Source organism: Petromyzon marinus, unplaced genomic scaffold (genome assembly GCF_048934315.1).
Source record: "Petromyzon marinus isolate PM22_M1 ecotype Great Lakes invasive population unplaced genomic scaffold, UKy_Petmar_22M1.pri1.0 PM_Scaffold_90, whole genome shotgun sequence".
Classification (NCBI taxonomy): Eukaryota; Metazoa; Chordata; class Hyperoartia; order Petromyzontiformes; family Petromyzontidae; genus Petromyzon; species Petromyzon marinus.
Genome location: NW_027423700.1, coordinates 198,276 through 216,082, shown reverse-complemented (window position 1 = coordinate 216,082; position 17,807 = coordinate 198,276). Strand labels below are relative to the sequence as shown.

At 46.3% G+C, this 17,807-nt stretch overlaps 1 pseudogene; it reads left to right on the top strand.

The window, feature by feature from the left end:
* LOC142923938 (exosome complex exonuclease RRP44-like) overlaps positions 1-14,786 on the top strand; it is a 32,023-nt pseudogene extending 17,237 nt beyond the window's left edge.
* Positions 14,787-17,807: the final 3,021 nt, after the last annotated feature.

Below are 17,807 nucleotides of genomic sequence, written 5' to 3'. Positions count from 1 at the left end.
ATGACAATCGCGACCCATTACGGCATGGAGAAGCCCTCATCCTGCAGTGGATTGACAAAGGGGTGGACAATATTCCTGTTTTTAAGTTTCCAAACATTGTTGCCTTAGTGCCCGTATTCTTGGTCTCTGCTCGGCTCAGGACTGACTTCAACATGGCTCGGTTCTGGCTTGATCTGCTCCGTTGCCTCCAAAGAAGCATGAGTGGCTCAGCTGTGCCTTGGCTCACGCTCAGCTCACAGAAATTCTGAGCGTGGCTGGGAGCATGCAGGGATATACGAGGAGGCATAAGGGACACAGAGGCTCAGGGCTGGAACCATGCTTAGAGGCAGCTCGGGTTTTAAGCATTGCTTTGATGTGGCTTATTGAGAATTAGAATCAGAATATTTATACTGGAGGAATCCGATGAGCTATAAAGCTATTTTTCACATGTCCAGTAGAGGCGGGTAAGAACGTTACAACAACAAACAGTACAAAAACATAATAGTAGTGCAAAGTACAAGAAAGACAAACAAATAACCCAAACACAAACAAATACAACGAAACCATCCCCATCCTACCAGGCAAAGCCCACTGAGGTATTGATTTATTTTTGATTAGTGACCTGGCCACAAATGAATAGCTGAACAAAGTGGCCCATCATTTGGACATTTATAGCAGCCAAAATAATAGAAATAATCTCAATGCATGTTGCGCGAGAGCCAAGCCTGAGCCAAGCCATGGCTAAGACCCCACTGGCCTAAGTGTCCACGTCACTGGCCGAATGCCTGGTTCACAATGAATGCACCAGGTGGTAATGGGTGTGCATTTCATTTCACATTATTGTGCTTTGGTTGGAGTGGCTATGGTGGAGGTTATGCATGCATGTGTAGTGAGCAACTTCCGACAGACGTCTAGTAGAAGGCGTCTTATTTATTAAAAGCACACAGGGCGATACACTTCGTAACGCGGCTACACCTAGGCTGTACAAACACGCAGCCCATCTCCGTCCTGCGTAGCTACGCTGGTTGGTTGACGAGCGTAGCGGCGGAGACAGAGCTGCTCTTGCAGAAGAACCAGCCACGTGGTCGAAGACGAAGAGATGACGACGGTAGCGACGCAACCAGGACCCAGACCCCACGCTAACAGCCCCGAAGTTCTGATTCGGTGCTCTTTATATCTGCCTGGAGTGGCCAAGCTCCACCTCTGGCCACGCCCCCATTCTAGAATCTTCTAGGCCCTTCGGGATGGTTCCCGGAGCTTCTCGACTGACTCCGCCGTTGACCTTTACCCCAGATACGCCCCTTCATAATAAGGCATTATGTAATGCAGCTATAACCTTAATTACCCTTACAGGCCGGCAGGTATCACCCTGTCATTACACATCCATGCATGTGAGGGTGGTGACGGTGTATTAATGTGTGTTCTAGGTTGGGGTACACATCGCCGATGTGAGCTACTTTATCCGGCCGGGGAATGCCTTGGATGAGGAGGCATCTCTGCGTGGTACCACAGTTTACCTGTGTGAGAAGGTGAGATGTGGATTTCTTCTTGCCACAATATCAAGTGTTTTACAACCCGCCGATTTCATCCTTTCATTCTTAACTTTACGACATGATGTAAAATATTATGATGTAATGATCATCGCGGTACCAGTTTCCCCACAACTGTAATTGTAGTTGACATTTTCACCACATTTTTTTGTGTGCTTTTCAGTACTTCCCGTATGAATAACAACAATGCTAAATATCTCTCATGATGTTTTAAACGAGGTGATTTTTGTGGATTTCTTATCATATGATGTACCGTCACATCATGAGCGACAGGCTATCGGCGCAGTGTAACACTCGTGCCTTGCAGCAAGGAGACGCTGGGTTTGATTACTCAACTCTTGTGCCTTTTTGCTTGCTGTTTTGTTTGTTCTCCCCCCTGTTAGTGAATGGGTTTCCTCTGGATTAATCAGATTTCCTCTAAAAAAAACCCATACAATCTTAACTGGCATTCGCGAAAACATCCCCTTGCTGAGCAGTTACATGCAGGTGATTTAATCATGTGTGGGTTTGCTTGCAAAACACTCGTTGAGTTGGTGCATATGTATTTGCCAGATTGTGTTTATTGATAGAGAAGTGGTTGCGTTTATGTGTTTGTGCACCTGCAGAGGATTGATATGGTGCCAGAGTTATTGAGCTCAAACCTGTGTTCCTTGAGATCCAACGTCGACCGGTGAGATGCACCAACAACTGTGAACTCGCGAGTGCGCACATTGCAACCCATACTCAGCAGCTAACGTGCGTTGTTGCCAGGTGCACATGTAATCCCATGATGCGTGGTACTGCAAAGCTTTTGCAGTCGAACAATGGTTGCTACGTATATATTCCAGTTGAGTAATTTGTAACAACCCAAACCGGTATTTGGCCAAACATCCCGCTGCTGAAAGAATGACTCGACTACCAAAAACTTGGCAAGACCCTCCTGAAAAAGAGTCTCGAGACTTTGCGAGGCTTTCCTGAGTGAACACCCTGCACCACTCCAATGTCGACGACTCCGCCACTCGACGGTGAATGGCGACGGTGCATGTGCTGTGCGCGTGCAGGCTGGCGTTCTCGTGCATATGGTAGATGACTCCAAAGGCTGAGATCGTGAGCACACGTTTTACCAAGAGCATCATCAATTCCAAGGTGATTCCCTCCCCCCCCCCCACAGACGTTCAGTTTTTGTAAAACTCTCGTTTGCTTTCATGTTTATTGTATCAGTGCCTTGCTATGTTAGTGCAGTTGAGGTTTCCGGATGGCTGAGAGGTCAGAGCGTTGAGCTTGCACCTCTGGGTTCACAAGTGGAGCGAGATGAACCGGGTTCACAAGTGGTAGTATGTATGTTGAACTTCTTTTGCACCGTACGTAGCCAACTGTGCTAATCGGAGGTGCGAGGTAGGACATGAAAGTAGTGAGTTGATGGTCTCTGTCCAGTCAACAATCACTGCACAAAACATAGAACATGCCAATTCGTCACGAGTACAGCACACCGGTGTGTTGTACCAGTGACGAATTGGCCACGTTCTGTTTATGTGACAACCCTTACTAGTCGGCTGTGTCGGGTGGTGGCGGGTTTAACGACACATTTATGTATTTACACAATCTAACCCAAAAAACCTGTATTATGGATGATATTGGTCACGAAAGCCTACGTGTTAAACTCACTGCACAAAAGACCACCAAATTACATTGCACTAAATTTGGTTAAATTCCAGCTTTGAGAATTCAAAAAATATAAATTTTACTGTCTTTGGGTGAGCGTAACCCTCAGTGGTCATCGGGCGCCACGTAGACATCTGTTGAGTTCTGGCTTGGGCTTGGATCAGGCGTGGGCATTGTGTAATTGCGAGGACCCCATGGTTCACCCGTGGTGTGTTCATCGTATCCCCGCAGGCGTCTCTGACGTACACAGAGGCTCAGCTAATGATGGACGACGCCGGGCGGAAGGACCCGGTCACCAGCAGCTTGCGTGGCCTCAACTCCCTGGCCAAGATCCTCAAGCAGAGGCGCATTCAAAACGGGTAACTCATTGTCAAGATCCTCATCCCCTCCACCGCCTCTGGAGCGCTGAGCAGTATTAATGGGTGCACCACATTTAGTCGATCGGCAGGTCGCCTGTGGCGCGGTAAAGTGTGGTTACTCCCGTGTCTTCTAAGACATCTGGCCAGCGTGGAAGAGTAGGCTAAAATACATTGAGAGGGACTGTAAAAGGGTGTATCTCTAGAGGGGCCCCCTCTTATGGGAGCCCCCTTCCAGCAGTGGCTTGAGCAAGCAATTGCAAAGCTGCACCTGTAGGTTTTTTTGACCCCATGATGCATGAGGCTTGGGTGAATACCATGCACAAACAAGTGTTACAGGATTCATACTCTTTGTTTTTTTTTCAGTAAAGTCACGTAGGTAAAACTATAAAATAAAATAACAACTAAATTAAATCACGACATTTCGGGCGCAACACAAGCGTCCTTCTTCAGGTGGGACAACCACAGCCAGAAACAATTGCTGAAGTGGGCAAAAAAGGGCTGTTGTAACAGGCTATATAGGTAAGAGAGTGGGGGGGAGCAAGGGGGGAGAGATAGAGAGGGGGGTGTGGGATAGGGGAAGTGGGGTGCTGCTAGAGGGATTAAAGGGGCGAGCACGGCAAAATGCCGGGGGGGGGGGGGGGGAAGTGAGCGGGGCTGGGAGTGGGAGGCTGAAGAAGCTGGAGATGCGGAAATGAAGGCAACAATAAAGAAGTTAAGGTTTTACCTGGTTAATAACATCCTTCTAGATTGGAGTGTTACAGGCTGCTGCGGGGCTACATTGTGGGCAATAGAGGACAATGCAGTGACATAAATTGTTTTTCTCTACTTAATGCTCCCATGTCTGTGCTCCCCCACCTTTGCCAGCGCGTACTGACCACCACGGTTTAGTACGGTAAAACCACCCCACGACTCGCATGACATGGGGGTGGCCCTCATCCAGCAGTGGATTGACTTAACGAGCTGTGCATGTTCAACTCAAATATCTGAGTTTGTGAAGTGTCTTATATTAAGATTCTGTGTTGTTTTGGCTGGACATGATAATCGCTCATGTCCCTTCTCCACCCGTAGGGCATTGACTCTGGCATCCCCTGAGGTCCGATTCCACATGGACAGCGAAACCCATGACCCGATCGACCTGCAGACCAAGGAACTCAAGTGAGTCTCGTCAAGAAGACACCTCCCATGACTGCAATCCGACTGTTGTGCAGACCTCTCTATCAGAATCAAAATATATATTTCTACTGGAAGAATCCGATGAGCTATAAAGCTCTTTTTTCACAGATGTCCAGTTGGGGCAGGTCACAACGTTACAACAACAAACAATATAAGCACACGTTAGGATTGCAAAGTATTGGAAAGGTAAACAAATAACTTAAACAAATATACAAATACAACTAAACTATTTTTATCTTATTCTTAGTTTTTTCGGTAAAGTCACGTTGAAGAGAAACAACAAAATAACAAAATATATATAAAACAATAAAAAATTCTCACGACGTTTCGACCATAACTCAAACGGTCATCATCAGGTGATGATCACGTGATGATGATCACGTGATGATGACCGTTTGAGTTATGGTCGAAACGTCGTGAGAATTTTTTATTGTTTTATATATATTTTGTTATTTTGTTGTTTCTCTTCAACGTGACTTTACCGAAAAAACTAAGAATATGAATTACTGCAGTCACGAAAGCTTTAAATCAAAATTTATTTTTATCTTTTTAAAAAATCTTACCTGACCACAAATGATAGCTGAACAAAGTGGCTTATCACGTGGGAAATTTATTATCAGCAAAATAATCTAAGATAAAGATTCTTGACCCTTGTGATTGATGTGTTGTGGTGGCGGAAACTGGTGCGTGTACACAGGGAGACCAACTCGATGGTGGAGGAGTTCATGTTGCTCGCCAACATCTCCGTGGCGGAGCGCATCGTAGACGAATTCCCCGAGTGTGCGCTGCTTCGACGCCACCCGGCGCCTCCGCCTTCCAACTACGACATCTTGGTGAAGGCGGCGAAATCAAAGGTAGAGTTAGAACCCCTTTTAACGACCACCCTTGTTAACTAATCGCTTAACAATGGACCTCCATAGAGCTCAATGTGTAGGCTTAACCGACCATTTCCCTGTTAACGACGGGCTGTTGTAGGTACAGTAAATATGAATTAATGCCACGTAGAAGGGAAACAATAAAATAATAAGAATATAAAAAATTAAATTCTCACGACGTTTCGACTGCAACACAAGCAATCATCATCAGGTGTGAAAACCACAACAAGAAAATTTGAAAAAAGTGGCAGTTATTTTTAATGTTAGCACCACGGAGAGAGATTTGACAGTTTGTTCAGATGGACGAGTCCATCTATGTTCGGAAAAGAGGAGGGGGGAGACGAAAAATAATGGATGCGGTCTGAAAGCCACCTTGAGCGTGATCAATCAATTAAGACCCGAAATGGTTTATCAAATCTCTCTCCGTGGTGCTAACGTTAAAATAACCGCCACTTTTTTCAAATTTTCTTGTTGTGGTTTTCACACGTGATGATGATTGCTTGTGTTGCAGTCGAAACGTCGTGAGAATTTTATTGTTTTATATTTTTATTATTTTATTGTTTCTCTTCTACGTGAATTTACTGAAAGAACCAAGAATATGAATTCCTGCAGTCACGAAAGCTTTAAATCAAAATGAATTCATGCATTTATTAACAGTGTTTATTTTAATATGATGTGTTTATAATGTTAGTATCTTTATGTATTCATATCCATTGTTTAAATATTATAAAGTACGTGTTTTGGGTGAACAAGGGAAACTTTCGATGCTCGTGTTCATGGAACCAATTACCGTCTTTAAGAGGGGTTCTATCGTCTCTAGATTGCTGTTAACCTTCCTTCAATATCATCCTCCTCGCAAGGAATTCAGAGGTCGCCGGGTGGCTCAAATTTTTGTTTGAGGTCTTTTGGTTTAACCGGGTGAGAACTCAAGAGACCATAATAGTCTCATTTGCAAGGGTCACCTGGGTCACCCTATGACCCAGAGATTACAGCTGGGACCCTGGCTTCAAAATCTAGCAGCCGCATTGAACACACTGTGTTATCAAGTGTAGGGAGTTGAAGGACTCGGCTCGTTTCCCAGCTACTCCACAGAAATAAGCAACAAAAAACAATCACGATAAATGTAGTACTGTATTTAATTTTAGATAAATTCCAGCACTGAAATGTTGAAATATCAGGTCGACTTATTGTGATGAACATTGTGCTCAAAATGGGTGGGAATGTGCTACCCCCTACTGTGAAGCAGAGGTGCCTTGAAACGATGTCAGTATTGGCCTGAGCGAGCAATTGCAGGGCTGCACCTTTTACCTTTATCTTGAGATGTAGCCGTATAGGTTCCACTCGCCCTTAGAGGCAGAACAACTCAAAAGGTGTGACGAACCACAGACAACGCTGGAAGGCAGCCAGGCACTGTGCCAGATGTAGATTAATCCACTTGCTGTACTGCCTTCTCCTGGCAAGCCAGGTTATGGAAACCTGAATACCCACAGGAAGTGCGCTGAATAACGTTTTCTTTCCAATACACCACAACCCTTGCTGCTTCCCCAGCACTGAACTACAAGCCACGTGCGGGATAGTCACCTCACAAACGCCGGTGTGCCCGATTTTTTTGCGCAGAACATCGAGATCCAGGTGGACTCGGCTAAGGCATTGGCCGAGTCCCTGGACCGGGCGGCGGTGCCGGGAGCGCCACCATACCTCAACACTCTGCTGCGCATCCTGGCCACGTGCTGCATGATGCAGGCCATCTACTTCTGCTCCGGCATGGAGCCCGACACCCACCACTACGGGCTCGCCACCGCCATCTACACCCACTTCACGTCGCCCATTCGACGGTGACGTGCTCTGGCGTCAGGCACACGCGTGAAATCGACCTTCGCGATTATTGAGGGGACTATGTTGTTGTCTTGGTGTGGTCTGGGACTGTGTTGCCTTTCCCAAGTTTAGGAATTTATTAATTAATTGATGTACTTATGCAATGTTAATTTGTCATTATGGCACACCTCCGATTAGCACGATTGGCTACGTACTTGTATATCTTTTTTCTATTATTTACTTTTAGTGATTTGTTTACCTTTCCTATTCTTAGCACTCCTATCATCTACCTACTGGACATCTGTCAAAAAGAGCTTTTATCACGAATCGGATTTCTCCAGGATAAAGATTCAGATTTTGACTTATTTTTCTAAAAGGTCCTTTAAACGGGAAGTTTGGCCAATTCCTTAAATGGTTGTTTGGCTTGTGTTGGAGAAAAACTAGAGGATTCGGAGAACACCGACGCCTACAAGGAGGGTGACAGTGTTCCACGTGCAGAATCAAGAATCCATTGCCGTGTTGCAGCGGCGGCCAAAAGTGAATTGCAATTCTGCCATGGATCGCTAACGATTTTGTTGTGGATCTTAAATAAGAACACAGATATGAGCAGGCAGCAATTTGCGTTACATCTGATGACAAATAAAAAGTCCTCAACAAAGAATTAAATTCATACATTAACAAAGATAATTTCCACCAGCAGATGGTGCTAGAACGTGGTATGGCCAGAGTACAGTATTCTATCAGGGTTAAATCCATCTGAGTCATTGTTTGCGTAGCTTTCTGGTGGATCGTGAAACCCGCTGAGATCCAACAGAATGAATCGCGGTGCTTGGTGGATTAATACCGCTGCTCCGTTGGCATCTCGTGGCCATACCGCAGCCTGTATCTACTGTAAATTTAATCTTCATATTAAATAGAGGCTACAACAAATGTGAATATTGTTGTTGTTGTTGTCTCCCTGTACCGTTACAGATACTCGGATGTGATTGTGCACCGGCTGCTGGCCGTGTGCCTGGGCGCCGACCCCACGTACCCGGCGCTCACCGACAAGCAGAAGCAGCAGCTCTGCAACAACCTCAACTACCGCCACAAGATGGCGCAGTACGCCCAACGCTCGTCTGTAGCTTTCCACACGCAGGTGGGAGGCGGAAGTGTGGGCCACGTGGAGCTTGCACGGCGTGTGCTTAGGCACCTGATAATGAGTCCATTCGTCTCTTGAAAACCATTTTTAAGGTCACGAAAGCAGGCATCGTATTGTGCGTGTAGTAAGAATCAATTGTTTTCTATTCACACGCTTACGTGTGGTGGTGCCGTGGCTGTACTGGTTGGCTACACTTGACATTGCTTTTCAGCATTCTTCTGTGTTTGCTGAAAAACCTCGTCACTTGGCACATTTGCCCATGATGTGACAACTTTATTTGATTGGCTCTGTCAGGTGATCGAGGATTATAGTCAATACAATTGACATTGTACCTTCACAATTGAACTCAAAATAATCCCCATGACATGATGCCAATAGCACAACTGGAATAAATTAGCGGGGGGATGCGGAAAATTACCTTAAATTTTGTTAAGTAATTATGGGCTTGGTAAGTGATGCGCGTGTGTCTGCTCTTGGCCACGTAGCGGTGATTAACGGCTGTTGTTGTTGTGGTCTCAGTTGTTCTTCAAGAGCAAGGGAGTGGTGAGCGAAGAGGGCTTCGTGCTGTTTGTGCGCAAGAACGCCGTGGTGGTGCTCATTCCCAAGTACGGCTTGGAGGGGACGGTTTTCTTTGACTCCAAAGATCTCAAGCTCAACGTTACCTTCGACGAGGAGGTAGGGCATGTGTTCACTTAACCGGGAGGCATTGGCATTTCCCGAACGGCTGAATTCTGCATTTAAACCCAGGACTGGCTTAATGCACTGGGACCCAAGCCCCCTGACCATCTCTCTACGATTAGGTTTCTATCAGACACACAGACACTTGGTTTAAGGTGGAAGAACGCAGTGAGATACGAAGCTCCGTTTTTTTGCCATTTGGCAGTGTGGACTATTACAGAGGAAGTTACACCGGTGGATACATTAGAGCCGGATGGCTCACAGGGCTATACCAAAATAAACTGAAACTGAATTAAATGATGTAAATGCGTTTCAAATATAAAACGGTCACAATTAAATTTGCTTTGGAAATAACTGCCATGACGGAGCCCGTATTGTCACGGAGAGGACATCACATTAAAATACAGTAAAATCCCTCAGATCCGGAAGAATTATAGAGAAAATCTAATGCTTTCTGTAAACAATGAGAAACTCGAAGGGCAGAAAAGTACTTGTAGAATAAAAACAAATGAGGGAAATAGTAGTTGATGCAAAAAGTGATCTCTAGATGGCAAAAAGCACATTTGTGATCAGTGGATCCGGTCCTTTCCAGCATGCCTTGTATGCCGCATTGCATTGTCACTCTGCGTGGATAATGCACACAGCCTAATTTGGACCAGAAGCTCAAAAGGGTCAACATTTGCAGCCATATTTTAGGTATGTTCTTAAGGGGGGTTGCATCTACTCCTTAATGATGGCCAAATAAGGCTTTAAAATTCCTTGGCTGGCCCGCACATCACGATCCCTCGGTTGGTTTGGTCATTGCAGCCATCGGCTTCTCATGCCTGATTTTCAGCTCGCGGTGAGGTGGCCCAAGCGGTATTGCATTCGCTGTGTGTTGTGGAGATTTGTGTTTCAAACTCGGTGGCCACTCCGGTTAATACTGTGGTGTGTCTTCTTTGGTTCTTTCGGTAAAGTCACGTAGAATGAGAATAAAATAATAAATTGATAAAATAAAATAGCACAATAATATTCTCACGACGTTTCGGCCACAACACAAGCGGCCTTCATCAGGTGAATGGACGAGACTGTGTTGTGGCCGAAACGTCGTGAGAATATTATTGTGTTATTTTATTTTATCAATTTATTATTTTATTCTCATTCTACGTGACTTTACCGAAAGAACCAAAGAAGATGAATCCTTGCAGTCACGAAATCTTTAAATCGAAACTGTGGTGTGTATTAAGCGTAAAATATTTACAGGCTATCCGCTTTAACAGTGGACGTTAAAAGATCCTGTAACGTTATTCGTGTGCCAGCATCATGGTCCAAGGTTGGCAAATTACATGCAAATTACTTATTTGGGGAGCACATATCAATCGTTCGCCTCCTTTTACAAAGACGTAGCAGTGACCTTGAATGCAAACGTTTTGAGAATCAGTGAGGCTTTTCTGAGTGACCCATGTAATAGTATGAATAATAACGTTGGGTTTACGTCAATCCGTGCTTGTGTGCAGGGCACTTGGCAGAGAGCAGTCAGCGGTAGTGTAGCGGTTAGCGCTCTGCGCTACGATCCCGGCGACTTGGGTTCGATTCCTTCGCACGGTCAACACCAGTGATGATTATCTGAACCGGTCCTGGGCCTCGCCTAGGTTGACTCGGAACTCAATTGAATGCCTGCTGCGGTGTGTAAACATCGCCACTGGGGAGACAAAGGCGGCCGGGCATGGCGCTGGCAACCCACCCCTTTGTGTGCCGTGCCGGCCTTCATCTGTGCTCCTCGCGAACAGCACTTGCCCCAACAGTCTGTTAAGGCTACATTGGAGATATGTCTTTGTGTTTTGTGTAGGGCCCCACGCTGTGCGTGGAGGGCATCGCGCTGAACATGTTCGACCGCGTGTGCGTGCGCGTGCGCGTGTCGCTGGATTCGTCCAACCTGCAGCACCAGCGGATCCGCATGCACCTCGTCCGCCCGGAGGTACTCACCGTGCGGCGCGACGCGCAACCTCGGAATACCACCGATTTGTATTGTGACCATGCTGCTGTTGCTGCTTGCTGCGCCAGCAGTAGTGCACAAAAAACAAACGCTCGCCGCATCGGAACGTCAGCGGGCCGAAAATTAATGACACAAGCCACAGCATAGCGCTTGTTGCCATGCAACCCAAACTGTGGGACCGTATAGTAAACCCATAGAGACACAGAGATACATAGGAGATACAGAGAGACCCATTATGATTCCTAGAGATTCATAGAGACTCATACAGATACATAGCAGTGCATTAAAAACAAGCTCCTGTACGATTGTGGCCATGCAACCCAAACTATGGACCGCATTTTACACCACTGTAGTCTGCGCTCCTTCAATGGAGGGGGTGGCAAGATGACACAAACTCTCTCCTGAGGCTCTCCCGTGGCTATCAGACCCATCCATTGGCATTTAGCCCCTGAACTTAATACCCTTATAACACAGGAATAAAATATAAACTCCGGTCTTGGATGGAAAAAATATATGTATAGCTAGCATTTTGAGCTGCAGTCTGTTGTCCTATACCTCCTGTAACTGGCAAATTGGATATAACGCGATGATGAATGTATGAGGGAACGCATTTTTTTGTATAACGCGGATCTGAACTGGATTTAACTCGGTTGAATGAATGGAACTACGTCGCGCGATTAGGAATAAGCGGTTGTGTAACGGCTGCCTCGGCGTAGCATCACACAAGGCGGGATGCTGCTGGATGCTTCTAAATGCTACCCACGTTCCTTAGTCTTTGTTCAGCCTGTGTTACGCATCTCACGCGTTATTGCGGAATGCGCTTTACCCCATATAATATATATTATTTATTATAACACGATTTTTCCAAAACGCGGTGTTCTTGAGGTACGCAACTACCGTATTATAGAACAGACTGTATATCCAAAGCCTATGGGATACTATCCCTACCTATATCAGTTGTGACTGTCCGTGTGTTTAAATCCAGCTTGAAAACGTCGTTATTAATTGGCTTTTCCTGGATTCTGATTGGTTATTACTGTGAGCGGAATCATTATGATTAGCTTTTATTACATTTTGCATGCTGTGTAAAGTGTCAGTATCACTGTCATTATTGTTATTATCGGCTTTTACTTTATTTCTATTGGCTTGTATCTATACTTGAGTAGTTTTTTAATGTCCAGTGCTTTTTTGAGATATTTCGATATCCAAGGTGCTGTATAAATTAGATTTTTATTATGGCCCTAGTTCATTGCACAAGAAGGGCCATTATCTGAAACGTGACCTATTTAAATGATCGTTTGGGGCTGTTGTTGATGAATGCGAGTTCTCAAAATACCAAGCTAAGTCAGGGTGTGGGAGCCTTGGTAGATATCAGATGTCTTAACAAAACTCCATGAGTCTGTTCTGCATGGGTTTCCTCCGGGTTCTCTGGTTTCCTCCCATATCTAAAAAGAATCATGCGTTGAAACTGGTATTAAGGTAGTTTACATATCGCCATGGGCGGCAGGGTGGCACATTGGTAAACCCTTGCGTCTTGCAGCAAGAAAACTGGGTTTGATTCCCAACTAGAGTGTTACTGTGTGGAGTTGTCATCTTCTCTCCCCCTGTTCCTCAAAAGTCTTCAGACTTGGCGAAGTTTTTCAGTGTTAATAAGTGTAAAAATAACGTATCACTTGTGTTGGAAATACTCGCATGTGTGTGTGTGAGAGCATTGGTGTAGTGGTTAGCACGCTGCGCTATGAACCCGGCAACCCAATTCCCACTCACCGCCAACACCAGTGAGGATTATCTGAACTGCTGTTTTGCCTACCCAAGGTCAACTCTTTCTTAAATGAGTACCTGGTGCAGTGTGTAAACATCAGCACTGGGGAGAGGTGTTGGCCACTTACCCCCTCGTGGGCCATGCCGCCTAACAGCAGCACAGTCTGTTAAAGGCTTATTTGGGTGACTATCTTCGTTGTACGTTTGTGCCATTTGTGTGTCCGCTGTCACAGATTCCAGGCTACAACCCTGCGGAGTCCACCCCATGGGGCTCGCCTTCTCCCCGGCCTAAGAAACCCAGACAGCACTAGTGTATCGTGGATGCGGTGTCAACAAGATGTCGGAGGAGGTGCATGAGTGGGCACACACTCTGGGTTTTACATCTGCAGAGTTAATTAAGTGTACATTGTGCTCGCAAGCAGAGGTGAACAATTGAAAAAAAAGCAGTGGCGGTTATGAGAAATGTTACCCTGAAGTAACAGACGGTTTGCACTCTGAACTTGCAATCCAGAGGTCACCGGTTCTTCGTTCTCCTGTCGCAGCGGTTCAAATGGTAGTACAATCAGCCAATGAAGGTGTATACGCGTCAAGATGTATGAAAGGTTTAGGATATCTTATGCCCCACTTCTTTGCCAGCCAAGACACTGACCCCCTTGTGATGAAGGTGATTTCACAAAAATATTGGTTACTGAATCGGTGGTGTTTATTGACTAACGCTGCAGTGTCCAACCCACAAAGCACTGTGATCCATTCTGGTATATCTCAACATGTTCCGTGATCTACCAGCAATATATGACCAACAGTTACCCGGATGGATTTAACCGACTAATAGAACACTGTAGACATGCCAAGTGCTAGTGCGATCTATTGGTTTAAGATATATATTATTAATCCATTAATTCTTAGTCGGGGATTTTGTTTTGCCATCTGCTATAACAAGAATTGCTTTATATTAGAGGTGTTAATTCCTATTTGTCCAGAGATCCACAATCAAATCTTTTGCGATCATCCACCCATGGATCGCGATTAACACATCGGCTACCACTGATCTAACAGTTGAAAACCAGTTTAACACGTAGGCTTTCACGACCAATATCCATAACACAGGTTTTTTGGGTTAGATCGCGTAATAAATATTTAAATGTGTCGGTAAACCTGCCACCACCCGACACAGCCAATTCGAAAGGTTTGTCACATTAACAGAACGTGCCAATTCGTTACTAGTAACATCACACCGGTGTCTTGGAGAGCAAAGCCCCAACATTTACAATCTGAGTACAATGTTTCACCAGTAATTACAACCAGCTTCATCAGGCGACAGCCAGATTCGTGGCGAATCCTCGTTCCTTAATGCGCATGCATAATGTGTGTTGATTAACATATAAATAACCCAATCGGCAATGGATACCCGTAGTCATATGCATTCATTGATTCCCCTCCCAATTCGCGAAAGAAGTGCTCACAAGTGATGGCTGTCGCCTGATGAAGCTAGTTAGTGCTGGCGAAATGTTGTACTTAGATTGTAAATGGTGTGGCTTTGCTCTCCAACACACTGGTGGACTGTACTAGTAACGAATTGACATGTTCTGTTTACGTGACAAACCTTACTAATTGGATGTCGGGTGGTGGTGGGTTTAACAACACATTTATATATTTAAACGATCTAACCCATAAAACGCGTATTATAGTTGAAAACCTACAATTGTGCCAGGTTTGGCCTGTCGGAGTGGGCCATTAGGGTGGCCACTCAGAGTGCAAAGCTCTGGGGAATCCGAGCAAGAGCTTCGAAGTATGATTGTGCACGGTGACACCCGCAGGGGTCTCGTGATGGATGGCAAATGGAAGATGTTTTTTTATCGCGGGAGGATTCCCTGCAAGGGATGTTAGGTTACTTATTCTTGTGAGGATGCCATTTACTGTATGAAGGGGCAGCGGTCAGCTGCATAGAACAGAGTATAAAATTCCCCGAGCTGTTGCTGTTTAAATCGTCGGTTTAATGAAGAATTTCACCTCAGGTCTTTTTTACACAGCTACCCCACCCCTCATCGGACTCTGTGCAATCACACAAGGAATGTTTTTGGAAAAAATGTCGGTGTCAGAAAATTTTAAGGTTTAATCGTTTACAAATGCGCATTTCGTTACAGCTTCTCTTGTCCTTTAGACGTGCAAAGATAATTTCTGACAAAATATTGACACGTTTTCAAATTGTTTCGTAAATGGTTATAACTTTGCTCACGTATATACAGTACTTGGGCAATAATTCTGAGCTCCTGGAGTAGTGGTAAAGATTTAAGGGAGTTGATGTCTTTGCGACTTTGTGTAAATGTGTTTTACATTTTTTAGCTGAATCGTATATTCACAAGCATGTACACATGAGTTATACGCGTTTATATACAAAATTAAACCGATTTCTTTTCCATGCATCTTCTGTTATTTTGGTTACTTTAAGTTACGTTTTCCACTGCTGGATGAACATCTCGCCACGTGATGTTGGATGTCAGGTTTAGTTTGACCATACTTCACCATGCTGGTCACTGTTGGATGATAATAATGTCCACTTGCAATGCACCACCGCGCAGTATTCACTCGCCTTCGAATCGAGTCCTGCACCGCCGTTTCACATGCAAATTTGATTCTCAATCCCTGGGCCAACTTGCTCCTGATTAGCATGCGATTTGCCACATTTCGATCTCGGAGGTGATTAAATGCGCCGGCTTCCAGGCTTGTTGAGCCGCTCGGAGCCCAATTAACGAAAATTGTTGCCAAAGCAAAAGCGTGAGCTCGAATGTTTGTCCGTGTTCTTTTCAAACCACCAGTCGAACGCCGGCCTCTGCCCACTCCGACCGTGCGCAGGCCCTGGCCGTCGGGGAGGCCCTCATGGTGCCTCACGGCAAACGTGGGGCCCGGGTGGGCGCGTCGACGGTTGATCGCGTACAGGCGGTGCAACGCCCACAAATGAAACATCACACCTTGCTGATCTCGTGTCCAGGAGCATGAACGATCATCACGCAAACTCCGGTCATCCTCGCAGCAGCAGCTCTTGGCCATCGAACAAAGACGATCACCGCTTCCTTCCGATATTAGAAGCCACGAGCTATGAACGACTCGGAGGTTCGAGCAACCACAGCCGAGTGGGAAGGCAGCAGCAGCCCAGGCGGTGAGCCAGCTCCAAAATCCCCCAAGCACTGAAGTTCTCGATTTAGTACATTGAAAAACACGACGGTAAGTGAAACAACGTAAATCGAAACCAATTTTGCCATTCACTTGATGGGCCGTCCATAAATGACGTCACGCAATTTTTGACCTCTTGTCACTCGGCGTCACAAAAAGTCAGACCCCCCCCTCAAATATGACGTCACAAAGCTCTGCCCCCCCCCCCAAAACCATATTTCCATTTTGAAAATAAAACATGCTTCAACTATTGTCATTGTAGTGCGTGGCGCTGCACTGATGTTGTAGGAGTGTTATAACAATTAGTGTTATAACAATTCTATACTTAAAGTTGCGCATTTTGATGTGACGTCACATTTCTCAAACCCCCCCCTCCCCCTCGTCACAAATGTCTGAACCCCCCCCCCCGCCCGAGGTGCATGACCGCGTTACCGTGTTCATTCTGTGGTGAAGGGATGAGGAAAAGGAAGAGGGAAAAGCATCCAGTGTCGCCGCACGCAGGCAACGTGTTTATTACACAGTGGTCAAAATATAAAAATGCATATATATGTAGTGGGTTCCACGGACACTGGAGACGTCTTTAGAGGCAACACGGTTTATTTGTAACTTTGAACAGAACTCCCCTTAACTCCCACTATCTAGGGAGGTACAGCCTCCGGGCTAGTGTGCCCTCGCACTGATCAAACCTGGCTCTCAGCCCTCTGGCTATTTGTGCCCTAGGGAAGGCTAACTGACCCGACCCAGCCAAGGTACGGGTCCTGACCACTGGTCCGAGCTCGGCCCAGCCCTTACAAGGACGTCGGACTCGAGGTCCCAGGGTCCTAGCTAGGGAGGCTACTCTGACCCGACCCAGCCAAGGTGCGGGTCCTGACCACTGGTCCCCGCTCGGCCCCGACCCTTATAAGGATGTCGGGTCCCAGTGTCCTAGCTAGGCTTGTCTTTTGTTCTTCGTCTTCGGAGCACTGCCCCGAGCTGTCCCAGAGGTGCCCCTTTAATACACCTCTCGGGGGCTCTCCGCCCCGGTACCGCCCCCTCTCTAGAACCTTCCAGGGGGCTCTGGAAGAACCCCCCAACCCCTCACCTGGGGCCTGGCTCAGGGTGGCACCCCCTATGGGCTTGTGCCCGCAAATGCAGGTAAGTATACCGACGGTATAGGATGTGCATTTATGACGCTACATATATGCGAGAGAGTTTGTGGACAAGAGTCTGCTCTGCGGGAAGCAAGCATTGCCATACAAATGAGATGAGCTCGCGTTTGATGCGGGCAGTCTTGAGGACGACCGTCGACAGGCACGCGTGGAGGCACGCCGTGATCACAGCGCAGCGCCGACTCGTGTAGGTGGTGATGGCCCAGTTGTAGAGAGGAATGCCGGAGCTTGGAGCAGATGTAGCCGAATGTAGGATAGAGCATCTTGAGGAGCGTTGCCCTCGACCCCCTCCGGGAGGCCGTATGGTTTACTTGGCACTCCCGTCCCTTAGAGTCCAGTCTGATGTAGGCCTCCTCAGGTTCCAGCAGCCTGGCTTCGTAGGTCTTCATTGCACCGCTCTGCTCGTCTAGCATAGTCTGAAGGGTCATATGTGGCTGCCTCCTGAATCTTCACCGTCCTGCAAACCTTACTCGACATCTCGTTGAGGACCCGAAGAAGGGCAGTATTCTCTTTGTTTTGTTTTTTACAAAAGGGCTTGTAA